The following is a 17703-nucleotide window of genomic DNA, read 5'->3' as shown; positions in this document are numbered from 1 at the left end:
TTACATTGTATTTCGTTTTTTTTAACTTTCTTTATTCCTCCTCGACCAAATATTATACAGTAGTGAGTGGTGTATTCTAACATTCTAAAAATTTACTTTGTAGGTGGAACATCTGGTGGCGGGGCCAGCGCGGAGGTGGTGGATGAGGAGGACAACTCTTCTGGGGAGGAGGCGGTGCGAGTGCTGGACAACACCAATGTGCCTGTGAGGGTTGACACGGTGGTGGCGGGCACAGGTAAGCTATATATTCGAAAAGCGAAAGAAGGGTGTAAGTAAGTGTGGAAGGACGAGAAATTTTATGATGGCTGGCAAAGAAGAATGATATGTGTTTGCTTGGCCCCCGAGGTGGCTGGGAAGGAAAGAATATGGTATGGTGCATGGCTGGGTCAATGATGAAGCAAGGATGGGTGGAAGGACAACAGCCTGGGTGGGTGAAACATAAACTGTATGTGTGCATATGCTTTGAATGGATGGATGCCTGGAGCATGGTATTGTCTGACTCTTAGATAGCACATGTGTATCTAGAGAGAGTAGATGGTCACTGGATGAACTAAGTGTTACCTTGAAGAGCATGTAACACCGCACCCGCACGTCCGTTCCAGTGTAGGGAAGGCAAGGAAAAGAAATTGTAAATTTGTCCAATACTACCATGAATAGTAGCAATAGTTTGTATTGCAACTGCAAGCACAGCATATATCCGGTTATTACGGTGGACACTCCGTACCTCTCTTAATAACTTTAGTTTAGTAGTAGTACGTCATTCATGTGTGGGTGTATCACTGTTCACTCAATAATAAGCAAAGCACCTAAAGTCATCCCATATGTCATCAAATACATCCCATGTGAAGTGATAGATAATCTAATTATTTAGCTTCTTCATTTTCCTTTTCTAGTACTTATTTGCACTGTAGGGTGAAAGGTAAATTAATTAAGCAGTAGCCCTTGTAACAGAGTATTCTCAGTGCCACCCGTAATAGAAAAGTAATAGCTTCACCACCTGCATGTACTGGACCGGTACAGTAACGCAAGTCTGTCTCACTCATCATGGTGTGCGTCTGTTTTTCTCGGGTGCAAGTTCACTGCGCTGGCATTCTGCCGGCTTGCATAAGATAACGTACCAATTTTCCGAAACAAGAGAGAAGAAGAAGAATAAAACTGGTGTACTGTCATAGTCGACTGTAATGGAAGTCCATAGTGGTCGTAGAATTTGTTCATTAAACTACCACTAATGTTAGAGCAAGGATGCAGAAGTGGGAGGTTAGATAGATACTGTGCTCAATAGTTATGTACTGTGCTTTCAATTTGCTACTTGTACTGTGACACAACTTTCGGCTCAATCACTTTGTGTTATTAATGTTAAGGAGCAATGGTTACAGACTATGTCTTTCTTTCTTCATATAGTTGCTCCTTCCAAATCGACATCACGGAGGGAGCAGGCTCGAATGGCCCGGCAACGGAGGCTGGATGCCACTGTCGCGGAATATCGGCGGCTGGTGGCCCTGGAGGAGTCGGAGGACACGCAGTCGACCGGTGCAACCACAACATCCTCGACTGGGACAGCTGCATCCTCCTCCGTGAACCCACGGGCTGCCAGCCAGCGCAGTGCTCCAGCGGTACGGAGCCGGGCTAACAAAACCAACCGCCACCGTCAAGCAGCAAAAAGACCAGCTGCCCCCCACAGGAGCTGCAAGGCACGCCAGCGCCGCCTAGGAGTGAGAATGTCCTACCTGGAGCAGGAGGTCCCTAGGTACAAGAACTTGGTGGAGGGCCTCCGCTTCGAGCATGCCACCCTCCGCAAGGAGTATGATGCCCTGGCCGCAAAATTCACCAGCACCCTCCAATAGTGGAGTGTCCCTTGCCCTTTTTTTAGAGACTTTTGGGGGGTGGGATTTGGGAGTTGGGTGCTTTTTGGGACTTTTCAAAGACAATCGTTGGGGTTAGGGAGGGTCTTGAGGGAGATTATTTTGTTAGGGCTACATAAATATACTTTTTTAAACTTTATCTGACCATACCTGTTTTTTACTGCTTTTCAGTCTGGTGGGTGGGTGTGTAACAGTAAGTTTGTTTTCCTGAAGAGTCCTAGGACTTTAGTAGTACTACCGTCAATCTCTCGTCTAGTCCTAATACTCCATTATACTACCTCCCACCAAACGCTTATCTTACCTATAATTTGTGTTAGAAATTAGGGCTAGGCCCAGGGCTGGCTCCACGTGAAATGGGGATTAAGGTTGGCAATCCTGGGCGGATGAAATTTCCTCATTGGGGTGGTACTAGTGGTGTGACACAGTGGCAGTTGCATGCCTATGGAAAAAAATAAAACGAAACCTGGTTTGTCCTTACTGTAGCATTACAACGGTTACGGCACGATCGAGAATATAGCAGGTGACAGTACACTAGAACAGTGCCACAATGTAGCCTAACAAATGGTAAAGTATTGCAAGTATAACTAGTACTTGCGTTGAATTTATTTGACATTGGCTCCTACTACTACAAGAAATAGTACTGAAGATGAGTAAGGCTAGAATATTTATTTATTTATTTATTTTATTTTATTTTTGACATTTATAGAGCGCAGCGAATACCCTAGGGCGTCTTGGCGCTAATAATTCATCTGTTTCATACTCATCACAAAAAGGCTCATTGATTAAACAGCCATGTCTTTAAAAGTTTTCGGAATTGATAGAGTGAGGGACTCATCCTGATGTTGTGAGGGAGAGTATTCCAGAGTTTGGGGGCAGCCACTATAAAGCGGCGATCACCCCAAGAAACTTTCTTTGATCGAGGAATAACTAATTGGTACGAGGAGGAAGAGCGGAGCTGTCTGGAGGGTATATAAAGTTTCAGTTGGTCTTTGAGAGAATGCGGTCCTTGATTGTTCAAAACCTTGTAAACTATACACAAGGACTTGAACTTGATTCTGTTTTGGATCGTTAGCCAATGGTACTGCCTTATTGTTTCTGATATGGATTCGAACTTCGAGGTTCCTGAGAGCAGGCGTGCGGCCGCATTCTGAATTGACTGTAGTTTTTTTGTGACCCTGACGACCTGAGCATTGAGGAATAGACCGTTGCAATAATCTAACGAGGTTAAAACTAAAGAGCTCACCAAAGTTTTAATTAAAGTCTCCGGAAGAAAGGGACGGATCTTTCTGATCATTTTCAGTTTATAATGGGCCATTGAGGCAACTTTGTTTGCATGGTCCATGAAGCTGAGCCCATCGTCGAAAATGACTCCCAGATTCCTGACTTTAGGTGTCGGAGTGGGGGGTGAGCCAAAAGCTGCTGGCCACCAGCAGGAAGACCATACTGGGAGAAGAGGTCCAAAAATAACTACCTCAGTTTTTTCCGAATTAAGTTTGAGGCAGTTAGTTGCCATCCATTCTGCGATTTCAAGCAGTCCATTTTTAAAATTTTGTGCTACTTCTCCTCCATCACCCTTGATGGCCAACACCAACTGCGTATCGTCCGCATAGGATGTTAGGCTCATCCCATATGCCCTGATGACATTGGCAAGGTCCGACACATAAATATTGAATAGTGTCGGACTAAGGGATGAGCCTTGGGGAACCCCGCATGGCAGCGAGAGTTGGGCAGATTGGAATGGTCCAAGAATATATCCTCGTATTCCTTCACCAGCCTGTTGCTATGACCTTATCCTCCCCAGCAAGTGTGTGGAATTATTGATGTCATTTAGTCAGTCATCAAGCAAAACCACACAGCCCGGGGGAAGAGGGTTAGGGTTTGGAAAATGGATGGGAATGGGGGTTTCTTTTTGGGTAGGTTTTGTTGAGAGAAGAAAAAAAAAGCACAGCATGGACAAACAATAATTGAAGATAAAGAAATCTTTGGGTACAAACTAAAGCTAACCACATGCAGTCACACTCATAGAAGAAAACAATGGATACTGTATCTGTATTCTGTATGTTGTTGGAGTTGTCCTGTTGAATTTGGTAAGTAAGGTGCATGCAGCAAACAATTCCTCTTATTAGCGGCACTCCTCCATTCCAGCTGATGCTTCGTCCATCAATGTTGGTGACCACTGACAGAAGACACCCTGTCCACTGCCTGCCTGGCGGATGTTGACTGAAACCCGGCCTGTAATTATTGAACGTAAAACAGGAAGTGCTATTACAATACCACTGATAAATAAATATAAGGTATGTACGCTGTGTGGTGCAAAAAGTCACACTTTGATTTCCCTAAGACAGTACAATATTGTTGAAATTGTGTACTTTGTCTGAGTCACCTTTTTAAGGATAAATAAGTATGGCCAAAATAATAGTTAGCTAACCCTAACAAACCCTAAGTTACAAAAAGTGCCAAAAGGTTTTTCCTTATGGATTTTGTCCTAAACACTTCTATCCGTTATTAGACCTTCACAGGAATGCCCCAAGAGACCCGCCAACCCACCCGCCAAAAAGCACACGACAACACCCCCAAACAGCCAAAAAGCAAAATCTCATACTTACAATATCTCTCGGCCTTCGGTCCAAACGCGCTGTGCAGCTAGGTCATCATCATAACTCCTGTTTTCCACCACGGATTTCCTGAAAAGCAAATGCAATCAAGTTTAGACTGTCGCAGCAGTGCTCCGACAGAGACACCAAAACCCACCAACAAACACCAGGAAGCCCCTCAAACAGGTCCCCGCAAACGCTACATTGAGCAAGATGTCAGAAGAAATAGCAAAAAAAAAATCTGCATGGATTTTGTCCTAGACATTTCTATCCGTTATTAGACCTTCACAGGAATGCCCCAAGAGACCCGCCAACCCACCCGCCAAAAAGCACACGACAACACCCCCAAACAGCCAAAAAGCTAAATCTCATACTTACAATATCTCTCGGCCTTCGGTCCAAACGCGCTGTGCAGCTAGGTCATCATCATAACTCCTGTTTTCCACCACGGATTTCCTGAAAGGCAAATGCAATCAAGTTTAGACTGTCGCAGCAGTGCTCCGACAGAGACACCAAAACCCACCAACAAACACCAGGAAGCCCCTCAAACAGGTCCCCGCAAACGCTACATTGAGCAAGATGTCAGAAGAAATAGCAAAAAAAAAATCTGCATGGATTTTGTCCTAGACACTTCTATCCGTTATTAGACCTTCACAGGAATGCCCCAAGAGACCCGCCAACCCACCCGCCAAAAAGCACACGACAACACCCCCAAACAGCCAAAAAGCAAAATCTCATACTTACAATATCTCTCGGCCTTCGGTCCAAACGCGCTGTGCAGCTAGGTCATCATCATAACTCCTGTTTTCCACCACGGATTTCCTGAAAAGCAAATGCAATCAAGATTAGACTGTCGCAGCAGTGCTCCCAGACCCCAAAACTCACCCACAAACACCCGGAAACCCGCCAAAGAGCACCTCAAAGGCAAGCAAGTCAGCAAAAACGGCAAGAAATTTCCGCGTCATATTTGGTCCAAAACAATTTTATCCGTTATTAGAGCTTCACAGCAATGGGCCCAGAGCCGTCAACTCACCCGCAAAGAAGTAGAACACCTCCAAAAGTGCTGAGTCTTTCTTCATTGGGCGTAATCCAGCCCTCTGCTTTGAGGGAAATAGGAGTCTGGAGGAGGAGGATAGAGGAGCATGTTCTTCAGAACTTGTGGACCTGAGGAATGTAGACTGCGGCACCTTCAAATCAATAAGCAAACAAGTGAAGACAGTTCTGCTGATGGGCTTGTTTTTGGGATTAGGTGATTAAAGTTTGAATTAAATTAACTGTGCAAAACAAAGAAAGACAGACACACAGGAATAAAAGTTATTGATTCATTGTCTCATTTTCAGGGCTCGGTGTCAGGGAATAAGAAGAAGATTCCGTCATCATACTCTGCGAATTCAGGCAGGATGAGGTCAGCGTGACCGAACAGAGAACAAATCCCCTCATCTACGTTGCCGTCCTCCTGGTCTTCATGCGGCGTGCTTTCTCGTACTTTGTAATCTGGTGGTATGAGGTGCTGATTCATCTTAATCATTGTGAGCCGCTCCACATTTTTGGGCGAGAGGCGGCTCCGTTTGGGAGTTACAATGCCACCAGCAGCACTGAAAACCCGTTCAGAAGACACACTTGCGAGTGGGCAAGACAAATAGTTTATAGCCAGGTTGGAGAGCTGTGGCCACAATTGTTTTTTCCCATGCCAATACTGCAATGGCTCATCATTAAGAAAGACCTCTGTTGAGTCATTCAGATAGTCCTGCACCATCGACTCAAGGTCCTCAGCGGTTCCTCCACTTTGCTTACTTTTTGCTGTGCCTGTGACATTTTTTCGAGAACCATACCCAAGCAAAGTTAGCCAATCCTCTACAGCAGTCACTGTTACTGTTGTGTCTGGTGCAGATGATCCGGTTACCGGTGTCTTTAACGGCTGAGAGGTCACTTGTGTCACAGCCACAGGTGCAGAAGTGGATTTTTTGACTGGGGATGGCCTGCTGATGCTGATGCTGATGTACTGCCTTCTTCTCCTTCAATATCCTGCCGTTCTTTTTCAAACCTCTTGGCTGACCAGGCTAGCCAACGTTTGTACTTTTTAACATCTTCATCAGCAAAAGGAAAGAATGCTTGGCCTGCCAGCGCCTTTTTGTAGCGTGGATCCAGAATAGTAGCACAAATGTAATGCTGTTCTGAGTTGATCTTTTTAAGACGTTCATCACCACGTAGGCGCTCTAATAATTTCTCCGACAAAATAAAAGGGTCTTTTTTTTTGGCATCTTTTTCAAACTCAGAAGACACCGCCTTCAGTTGGTGCTCCAGCATGCACAACAATGGGATAGCTTTTCCCAAATTACAGTCCTCCTGGCTGACTGCACGCGTGAAGAACTCAAAAGGACGAAGCATGTCTGTCAGGCTTTTAACTATGTCCCATTGCGCCGCACCCATCCGCAGGTCCATCTGAGCTGTACCCTCTGTTAAGAAATAGTGATCGAGTACCGTGTACTGCTCATACAGACGCTCAAGCATGTAGAAGGTTGAGTTCCAACGTGTTGCCACCTCCTGGATGAGTGCTTTCACTGGCATTCGACGTTCAAGTAGCAGCCTCCTCAGATGCTTCCGGGCCTTAAAAGAATGGCTGAAATGGTTGCACATTTTGCGGCAGGTGGCCATTACCTCGAACGCTGTACTGTCTCTATCACTCAAGAATTTTTGAACTACCAGGTTGATACAGTGCGCCAAACACGGCACTCTGAAATAGTCACCCAGCGCCATGGCCTTAACTACATTGGCATTGTTTTGTTTGGATAGATGCACTGCTTATGGTTTGGTCAACCGGTAATCTGTAATGTACAATTTGGTGGTGCCCAACAAGGAGGCGTCGAGTGTCCTGCGACGTCGAAACTATAACCAAAAAATGTGGGGCTAGAGGACCTCTAGTCCCATCCCTCAGTTGGCACACACATTCACGATGTTCCTTTCGTGAAAGAAAGCTACTTCCATTCAAAGTTCATTTCTCATCTTGAGCGTTTATTTAATGTTCATTATTGTTAAATATATTTCAATTATTTTCCTTTTCAAGTTCGAACAAATCAATTTGTAAATCGGGCATGGAAGGGGAGGTGGCGCTATATAAGTCAAGGCATAAGTAAAAAGGATACAGAATAGGGTGCAAGGCGCCGGCACACTACAAGATAAGAGAAAACATAGCGAAAAAGATTTTCAACCTGCACAGTGAAGCCCTGCAACGCTTTAAGTGTCTATTTCCCTGATGAAGAGCATGACAATAATGCTCGAAATGCATTGGATATGTGGAAAATAACCATGCCCGATTTACAAATTGATTTGTTCGAACTTGAAAAGGAAAATAATTGAAATATATTTAACAATAATGAACATTAAATAAACGCTCAAGATGAGAAATGAACTTTGAATGGAAGTAGCTTTCTTTCACGAAAGGAACATCGTGAATGTGTGTGCCAACTGAGGGATGGGACTAGAGGTCCTCTAGCCCCACATTTTTTGCTTAACTACATTGGCGCCATTATCCGTGGAAACATAACCAATCCGGCGTTTTTTTGGGGACAGCCAGTGAAAGACCTTTTTGTTAAACTCGTCCAAAATGTTTTGTGCTGTGTGACTTTTCTCCAAGCCAAACATGGCTAGTGTTGCATGTTTCCGAGCAGCTTTAAAAACTTGGTCCGGGTCAACACCTGCGTTTAGCTTTGCTTTAACACCTGAAAAAGAGACCCAGTGTGCAGTGATGCACATGTAATCAGCGCCTGCGCCACTGGTCCACATGTCTGTTGTCAGATGTATAGTGTGAACAGCACTCTTCTGCAAAGCTGCCCCAATCGCCTCCAGCACATCTTCATGTAGTGCTGGAACCGCAACTCTGGCAAAATAGAACCGGCTAGGAACCTTCCATTTAGGGCAGAGCGTTGCCACTAATTCTAGAAAACCTACCGCTTCTACAAAAGAAAAAGGGAGAAGGTCCACAGCTAGCATTTTAGCCAGCTTAGTGTTATACAGACGCGTCAGTGGGTGGTTGCGTTCATATGGCGCGTCTGAAGAAAACATGGTTCTAATGTTGCCCTGGACCAAGCATTTACGGGATGATAATGACTTCGTTGACGCAATTATGCTCGCTGGTGAACTTTTGCGCGTTGGTGTCTCACTCGCTCCAACACTCTTAGTGTGCCTCTCATGGGGTGTGCTGCTGACAGGGGTACTGGGTGTAAGTGAAGTGTTTGACACGTCTTCTTCCTCCTCGTCATCATCAGATGAAACATCAACGTTTTCTTGACTTCCAATTCGGGCTTCCTTGATCGCCTTTAGGTGCGCAAACCATTGGACAGTGTGCTGTCTCTTAAGATGACCTCTCTGGCCTCCGGTACCATAGTTGGTACCTGACTTACCACGACTAACTGCAACCTTACAAAGGGTACAAATGGCGAACTTTTCCCTTTTTGGGCAAACAGTAAAGAAGTCCCAAACTGATGACTTGAAGTGTCTGTGGGGCCTGGAGGAGGTGGCGATACTGGTGGTGGTGGTCATGCTGCTAATGCCAGATGAAGTGGAGGATCTGGATTGCCCAACTTTTGTACGTTGTGCACTTTCACCGCCACTAATTAAGGTCGAGGTGGATGGAGGTCCCTTCTTGCCAGAAAGAAATATGGAAGCGGTACGAGTTGGTGTACTACTTAACTCCAATGATTGTGGTGGTGTTTCCACTGCCTCCTCGTCGACAACATCATCATCATCATCACGCTCAGCAGCTTTTCGGGCTAGGGTAAAAATGTCTGTTTGCTGCATGCCCGCTGGGGCTGCAGTTACCTTTATGATAACTGGGTCGTCGTTGTCAGAGTCTTCATCAGCAGCAGTATCCGCCACTTCTTGCTGAGCCTCATCATCACACTCCATAACTCTGAGACTTTGGACGAGCTTCCTTTTACGCTTAACTACCTTTGTCAGATCATGGTGTGCCTCACTCTCAGACGGCAGTGGTGCTGGTTCCCAATTTTGATCCGTATCATCAGAAGGAGGTGTGCTTGAAGAAGATGTAGACACCACCCTTGATCTCTTCCTTGCTAGGGGTGTGGAAGACAATGAATGATCATCAGGAGGAGTGTCTTCCTCAAATGATACCTCGCCTTGATTGTCGATTTCCTGATGTGCCCCTACTTCGGGAGGAACAACTATTGTGGGCACTTGTGACCCTCCATGCACCTCTGCTTGCGCATCTCCTTGCGCTGCCTCTCCTTCCACATGTACTTGGGCTTGTACTTGCACATGTGATAGTTGTTGCGGCTGTGGTTGTTCAACACTCGTCAGATGAGCTACAACAACCTGTGTTGATTGAGGGACATTGCTGCTGCTTTCTTGCGATGAGCCAACATCACTGGTCGATGGTGATTGAACAACTATACTGGCTGCCTCTGCAGCACTCAAGGGCTTGGACTTAAGTTGGCGTGGTGGTGGTGGTGGCACTGAGCCCAATGGAGCGGGGGTGCTGCTCCCAGCTTGGTCCCCAGCAGATCCCGCTGCTGCTGCAGGCATACTTTTTTTTTTACTCCCAAAAAAAGGGGCGGCCGGTACACCAGTCTCCTTGGTAACTTGCTTCTTCTGCTCCTTACTGGCACCTTTCTTGCTAGAGGAGCTACGGGTAACTTTTTTTGGGGCCATCTTCTTCAGAGCAGGTCAGAACAGCAGGCAGCAGTTGCACGAGTTGCAGAGTTGTCTGTGTCCAGACGTGACGTCGCGTGACGTTATGCTGCACACACACACCGCTGCAGGACTTCTTCCTGGCACTGGTGGTTCTCTTGAGTCTTGTGCACCTAAAAGCAATGGAAGACAGAGGAACATCAGTTCAGTTATACACCCCAAAAAATCGACAAAACACAGAAAAATCAGCACAATCCCATGCCATCCATGATGTTTACATTGAAGACACCCCACAGAAAGACTAGGGCCATGCAAGTATGCAACACTCACTACCCCTGGGCATAATGGATGAAAAGTAGGCAAAATAAGTGCAGGCCTCAGACACTGCCTCTCTTCAAAATGGCCCCTTACACCCCAAGCCAGTCCACATCAACAGTACACCCCAAAAAAACAGAAAAACAGCCAAAAATCACCACAATCCAATGCCATCCAGGATGTTTGCATTAAAGAGAGTGAGACCCCACAGGCACACTCAGTCCATGCATCACTACCCCTTGGCAAAAGGCCACCCGCGTAGCTAGGGGGGGCCGAGGGGGGCGGTCCGCCCCAGGCGGCACCTTTTTGGAGGCGGCGGCCGCGCCCGTGAGGCACTGCCTGGCGTGCGTCTCATTTGAAGAGAAACTGCTGCTTGCAGCGTGCAGCGCACGCACGCACGCCACACCACCACCACCTAGAATAGGCCCGTCGCATTGATTGCATGCAGCATGACTGGCATAATGGGTGCGGGGAGTCTGCCAGCAGTGATGCGGACCTCTAGTGTTTGCACCTTGAAAAGCTTGAAGACGCAGTAAGGTCAGTGCAACCGATAGAACTGATATTTCTTGATGAACAAGCATACCACTTCTCTGAAGGGCAGTGCGCATTTCTTTGCATTTCTCTTCCCTGTACGAAGGATGGTTTTCAAGGCGCGCCCCGCCCGTGCAGACATAAATCTCGGTACTGGTGAGGGACGGTATCCTGTGCTCAAGGGCATAAAGGGGTTGGAGGTTATCAGCACTTTTTGGGGTCCTTTCACTTTCAGAGCTGCTTCCCAGAGCTCGTCTCCCCATCTAGCTCTCGTTTCCCCTCGTGTGTGATTTACATGAGCTCTGCTTGGACCAGCGCTGCTGCAGTTAATAAATGGCGGGGAAATCTCAAAGACAACCTGCTTATTTCTGCTATCGAATATGCTATGCACAATATCTTCATAAATCAGTTCTGAAATGCGCCTACGTGCTTGAAGCCATAAAAATTATAGGAAAGTGAGCAGAAGAAGAAAACAGTGCCAGAAAGAAAATGACTGTGCTTACATGGGGGCTCGCATTTCTATAAAAACCAGGGGCCTTATTTATGAAAGCCTTGCGCCACCGATGCGTCACTTTTTCCCATGTTAAAAGTGACGCACCGGCGGCGCAAGGCCTTCATAAATAAGGCCCCAGGACAGCTGTGGGAAAATTGCGCCACATTGAATCTGCACTTAGCTTTAGTTTTGCCGTGCTCTTAACTGCAAACTAATACTTTTTACATCATCTTCAAATACATTGAAAATGGCTGCACGTGAGGATGTACGTGTCTGTACAATTTTCAGAAGGTCCCATAAAGCAATCCAGGGATTAAATACAACGGAACAGAGCGAATTACTGCTCAAGTTAAACACATTTTATTTATAATTAGAAAAAATGTGCATCTGGTAAATGACAACAAAATCCTTTATTATACCCAGCTACTCCAACAGAGACCTCGTCCCACGTACCTTTATTTACACACCGCAGCTCCGTGTACATAAAGCTAGCAGGCGAAGCGCTCAGATTTGTGACACGCTCCCAAGCGCTAGAATGGTAGCAGTCGGTAAGTTTACTTGTTTCAAGAGTCTGCAAATGCTTAAATATGATACCAAATAGAACTAAAAACAAAATAGGATTTATTCATTTGTAACATGCCATTTCTGTACTTGTTTACTTTTAAGAATTAGCCATGGATCAGCGCTAGAACACATTTAAAAGTGCTTTTTATTTATATTTGTTCTTTGAAGTATGTACAGATAAAAAAATATATATTTACCAGCTTTAGGTGATTTTTTTTTTGTACCAGCGGGAACAACAAAATATCTACCCTCTGTTCTTTTCATCCCTGTAGCAAATGCTTACTTGCTAGGGTGCAATAAAGTGCAATGGCATGGGGATGTGAGACGTTTTATGATGATTGATTTACTTTTATGTCTTCTGGCCAGATAATAGGTTTATATCAGTATCTTATCCTTCCATTTCAAGGAATTTGAAGCAGTATCAAGATATTGTGGGGCTTCCTTTTGCTCAAATGGGTTTAATTGCTAATATTTATGTTTTCTTCGTCTTCATTGCTTGACTTTGCTCGTGAGAAAGTGTCACTCATAGACGTTAAATGTCACTCATAATTACACAGAGATTATGAAAATGTCATACATAAGCAATCTGAACCCTTGGCAGCTATGCTGGCATAGGCCTTACCAGTGAAGAGGCCCCACCTCTCTGCAGACACATTTATGCACTACCACACAAAAAAAGACCTAATCCCCCAAATACTACTCTATAAAAGGGCGTTATACACATCTCACATACTTTTTTTTGTCTGATTTGCATACCTTAATATTATTGTTCTTGAATTGGTCCTGTTCAGGGGCATCCTTCAGAATAGGGTCCTGCAATGGTGCTGCGTGGACTCAACCCCCATTCCCTGTCCTGTTTAGGTTGAGGGTGGATTACTTTATTTGGTCTCTCTTTCTTCAGCTTCTCAGCCCTAGCTCACGTCTAATGCTCCTCTGTGGATTGGAATTGAGGGGGTGGGTGTACAGCATATGCGCCCTGTTACATGTTTATTTGGTGGCCATAGATGTACATCCCCAGCTGAAGGTGTTTGCTACACAAGGCTACTTAAGCTGTAGAGTGCTGCACCTCAGGTGACTGTTAGTCCTGGCTGGTTCACTGCTATTAGAGCAATGTTTGCCTTTAGTTGCTTGATGGAGGGCGAGTACTCTTCTAAGAGACTGACAGGCCTTCAACTTAAGAAACTCAGGGAGGTGTAAAGGGTGTTTTGGATGTTCGTTTAAATGCCTTTACGACTGAAACATTTAGAGACACCTGTTTCTTCTCATTCTGCTTGGTTTTCCCAGGATGCTGGGGAAAACGCATACATCAGCCTTGACAGACCCCAGAGGGGGTTTTGTTGATAAAGAGGGTTTATTCTGGTCCCGTCTTCCTTAGGGAAGCACTTGGGGCTTCCTATAGATCCAGTGAATGCTCTGTTCAATAGTTGTGCTCCCTTTTCTCTGTTACATAGGCTTCTTCTTAGATCCCTCAGTATGATTCCTGTTTTGAAGCATGCCATCCTTCACAAATAGAAAGGCATGGAGAAAATCACTGTCATCCAGTTTGTAACCAGAATATATCCAGTGGAAAACCATACTTTCCACTTCCTGTGAACTTTACAGGTTGCTTGAAAGTGACCAGGGAGGATTTCACCCATAGGAATGTAGGTGGGTCAGTATGCAAGGCCTATTTAGTACTCAACCTGTGCATGAAGGCTTTTATTCTTCATATGCCTCCCTGAGATTAGTCATTGGCTTCCACTTTCTTTCCATAACTATCCTGGCGAGTAAAGATTGTGCAGATCTTGTTGCTAAGATGGAATCACAAGTACAGTTTTTCGCAGGTGCTTCCTTTGACACTCTGAGACCTACAGCGATTTCCTCTGGGGCAGTCATTGCTGCTCTGTGCCATGTATTGAAGCATGATTGGTAGGCACATGGTCTTCAGAAATCTTCCGTTCTTCATCTTCTCTTTCTTGGCTGCTCTTTTTTGGTCCGGAGTTGCTAGGGCGATGAAGACGTGACAACAGTCACCAACCACTGTCTTCATTACAGTGACTGCCCGATACCATGAAAAATCGGACATCCACATGAACCCTAAGGACACCAGTGGCGTAACACAAAATGATGGGGCACCCCTCCAGATTGCGATAAGGGGCCCCAAGTCCCCAATATATCATAAGTATTCATAGGCTTTGGACTGAATGGGGGCCCCCTAAAAGGTTTGGGGCCACTCTGTGCCACAGAGGATTGTGTTTGCCCCTGAAGGAGACATCTGATTTGCAGAGATGTGCAGCTTCTGAACTAAAGCTTAGAGCAGTTGCGGCCAATGCAGCTACAGATTCCTGCCATATTTTCAAAGTAACTGATATGTAAATGAGTCCTATTTAGATTTCAGGCATGTAAATGTATACTATACACATATTCTGACACTGTATCATGGATCAAGCCATGCTGGCCCAGCCGCCTATTGATGGCCACCGCTGACTTAGATCATCTTGCAGTGAACATTTAGGGCATTCAAAAATGTGAATGACCTGAAAACATCCTACAGCACCCCATTGTTCCCGCTCTACATTAATATACCCCTGGTGTCAAACAAATTGAGTAGAGGACATTTTTTTTAAACATCACACTACTACACTGGAAGCTAATTCATACTGTAGCCCTTATATAGTGTATTCAACAGTGTAGCCTTGGACCGTATCATGTATGTGCATGTAACTTGCATGATCGAGGTAACTATCAGCAGCGATACTACGTATCTCTTGGACCTGTTTCAAGTGCTCGTCGTCCTTTTTCCCCAGCACACCCCCCGGCCCCCCGGGGCGGCAATTTGAGGGGTAGCCCCGGGCGCCACAAGCTCTAGCTACGCCCCTGCTGCCCAGGAAGTACCAATGAGGGCTCATTTGCCTCCCCGATTCCAGCCAGGAAGTCGGGCGCATTTTCGCCTTTGTTCTCCTCTGTCACCCAATGTACACAAATTACAAGAAGGGGGGGATTTTCCACTGGATTAGTAGGGAGAGGGTACCTTGGAGCTCTCTTCCTGATGGGCCTTGTCCTCCAAGCCTACCTGCCCTAGGAGTGGGCGGAGATGTGAAGCCGGCACAGCCGCGCAAGGCAGCCTGCCAGGGGAGGGCACGCCCAGCAATGTGTACTCTGGTCGATTGGTCACACTTGGTCCTTTTAGGGATAGACTTCTTGGCCAGCCTCAGCTGTTGTTTCAAGCAAAGAGCTTCCACTCCGCATGGACTGTCTGACTCGTGGGCTTCTGCCACCTGGCGGATTCCTTTCCCAACAGAGCAAAGACCAAGCATCCTTGGCAGATTGCGCCCCCCCAGTGGTCAGACCCAAGCGAAGGATTCAGGTGAGGCCAGGTCCCGGATGCTGCTTCCTGGGGGTCCATAGTCTTGCACACCACACGGAACACACGCTCGGGCCGGCACCTCTGCGTCTCTCTCAGGCTGCGCCTTGGCCCGCCTCTCCCTTCAGTAGGGACGTGCTGGCCCACCAGTGTCCGTGCGACTGCACCTGACCCGAGGGGTGCGGGGGGACAGGCACGCAGCTCCCAAACCACATCGTTCCAACAGGTTCCTACCTGGTTGATCCTGCCATGCACGTGTAAGTACACACTGCTGGTACAGTGAAACTGTGAGTGGCTCATTAAATCAGTTATAGTCCCTTTGATTGCTCCATCTCTTACTTGGATTACTGTGGTAATTCTAGAGCTAATACATGGCGATGAGTGCTGACTAACCTGGGATGTGTGCATTTATCAGACCAAGACCAATGCGGGCTCACCCGGCCGCTTTGGTGACTCTAGATAATCTCGGGGCGATGGCACGTCCCAGTGACGGCCACGATACATTCGGATGTCTGACCTATCAACTTTCAATGGTTCTTTCTGTGCCTACCATGGTGACCAAGGGTAACGACGAATCAGTATTCAATTCCAGGGAGGGAACCTGAGAAACGGCTACCACATCCAAGGAAGGCAGCAGGCATGCAAATTACCCACTCCCAACTCGGGGAGGTAGTGACGATAAAATAACAATACAGGACTCTTTCGAGGCACTGTAATTGGACACTTTAAATCCTTTAGCAAGGATCAATTAGAGGGCAAGTCTGTTGCCAGCAACTGTAGTAATTCCAGCTCCAGCTAGCATATATTAAAGTTGCTGCAGTTAAAAAGCTTGTAGTTGGATCTTGGGATTAAGCAGGCGGTCTGCCGGGAGGCGAGCTACAGCCTGTCCCAGCTCCTGCCTCCTGGCACCCCCTTGATGCTCTTGACTGAGTGCCCTGGGGGTCTGAAGCATCTACTCTGAAAAAATTAGAGTATTCAAATCAGGCCAGTCACCTGAATACTTCAGCTAGCACTAATGGAATAGAACTCCAGTTCTATTTTGCTGGTTTTCGGGACTGGGGCCATGATTAGGAGGGATGGATGGGGACGTTCGTATTGTGCCGCTAGAAGTAAAATCCTTGGACTGGAGCAAGATGAACCAAATGGAAGCATTTGCCAAGAATGTTTTCATTAAGAACGAAAGTCGGAGGTTCGAAGATGATCAGGTACTGTTGTAATTCCGACCATAAATGATGCCGACTAGCAATTCTGTGGCGGTATTCCCATGACGTGCCGAGCAACTTCCGGGAAACCAAAGTCTTTGGGTTTCGGGGGGAGTATGGCTGCAAAGCTGAAATTTAAAGGATTTGACAGAAGGGCACCACCAGGAGTGGAACCCGCGGGTTAATTTGACTCAACACGGCAAACCTCACCCGGCCCAGACACTGAAAGGATTGACAGATTGATAGCTCTTTCTCGATTCTGTGGGGGGGGGGTGGTGCATGGCCGTTCTTAGTTGGTGGAGAGATTTGTCTGGGTAATTCCGATAATGAACGAGACTCTTGCATGCTAACTAGTTACGCGACCCCCAGTGGTCGGCATCCAACTTCAAAGAGGGACAAGTGGGGTTCAACCACACGGGATTGAGCAATAACAGGTCTGTGATGCACTTAGATGTCCGGGGATGCATGCGAGTAAGCTGCTGAACCCCGCTTGTGATAGCGATTAGGATTGCAATTATTTCCCATGAAGAGGAATTCCCACTAAGTACGGGTTATAAGGTTGCGTTGATTAAGTCCCTGCCCTTTGTACACACTGCCTGTCACTACTACAGATTGGATGGTATAGTGAGGTTCCTCGGATCGGCCCCGCTGGGGTCAGCAACATCCCTGGTGGAGCGCTGAGAAGATGATCAAACTTGACTACCTAGAGGAAGTAAAAGTCGTAACAAGGTTTCTGTAAGTGAATCTGTGAAAGGATCATTAACTTCAGAGCGTTACAGAGGGAAGCAGGACAGAGACTATCTGTTTAAGATTTCTCTTTGCCTTTCCTTAGGTGTGGCGAGAAGTCCTCAAGGGTACACACAGAAGGTGCTGCCTTTTGTGAAGATGCTGTTTGCTTATCCTAATGTGGTGTCAGTGAGTCCAAAAAGGTACAAAGCAGGTATTGTCTTCATGAGAATGCTCTTTGCCTATCTTTAGATGTTGGTAGAGAGTTCTCAAAGGTACAGAGCAAGTGCTGTGTATGTGAGACTGCTGTCTGTATGTCCCCCTAGTTGGTGGCAGGATGTCCTCAAGGGTACAGAACAGTTTGTTTTCTCTCTGAGGGGGGGTTCTATGCCTATCCTTAGGGGTTGGCAGGGGTGTCAATGTGTGG

General features: G+C 46.4%; 1 long non-coding RNA gene and 1 pseudogene across 1 annotated transcript in view; both read left to right on the top strand.

Annotated features, from left to right (window-relative positions):
• Nucleotides 1–17703, top strand: part of LOC144753906 (uncharacterized) — a 468864-nt gene that overhangs the window by 351642 nt on the left and 99519 nt on the right. The gene's annotated exons all lie outside the window — the stretch shown is intronic.
• Nucleotides 15580–17312, top strand: LOC144757145 (18S ribosomal RNA; annotated as a pseudogene).

Source organism: Lissotriton helveticus, chromosome 5_1 (assembly GCF_964261635.1).
Source record: "Lissotriton helveticus chromosome 5_1, aLisHel1.1, whole genome shotgun sequence".
NCBI classification, from domain to species: Eukaryota; Metazoa; Chordata; class Amphibia; order Caudata; family Salamandridae; genus Lissotriton; species Lissotriton helveticus.
Note: the sequence above shows the minus strand (reverse complement) of the source record. Positions and strands in the feature narration are given on the sequence as shown.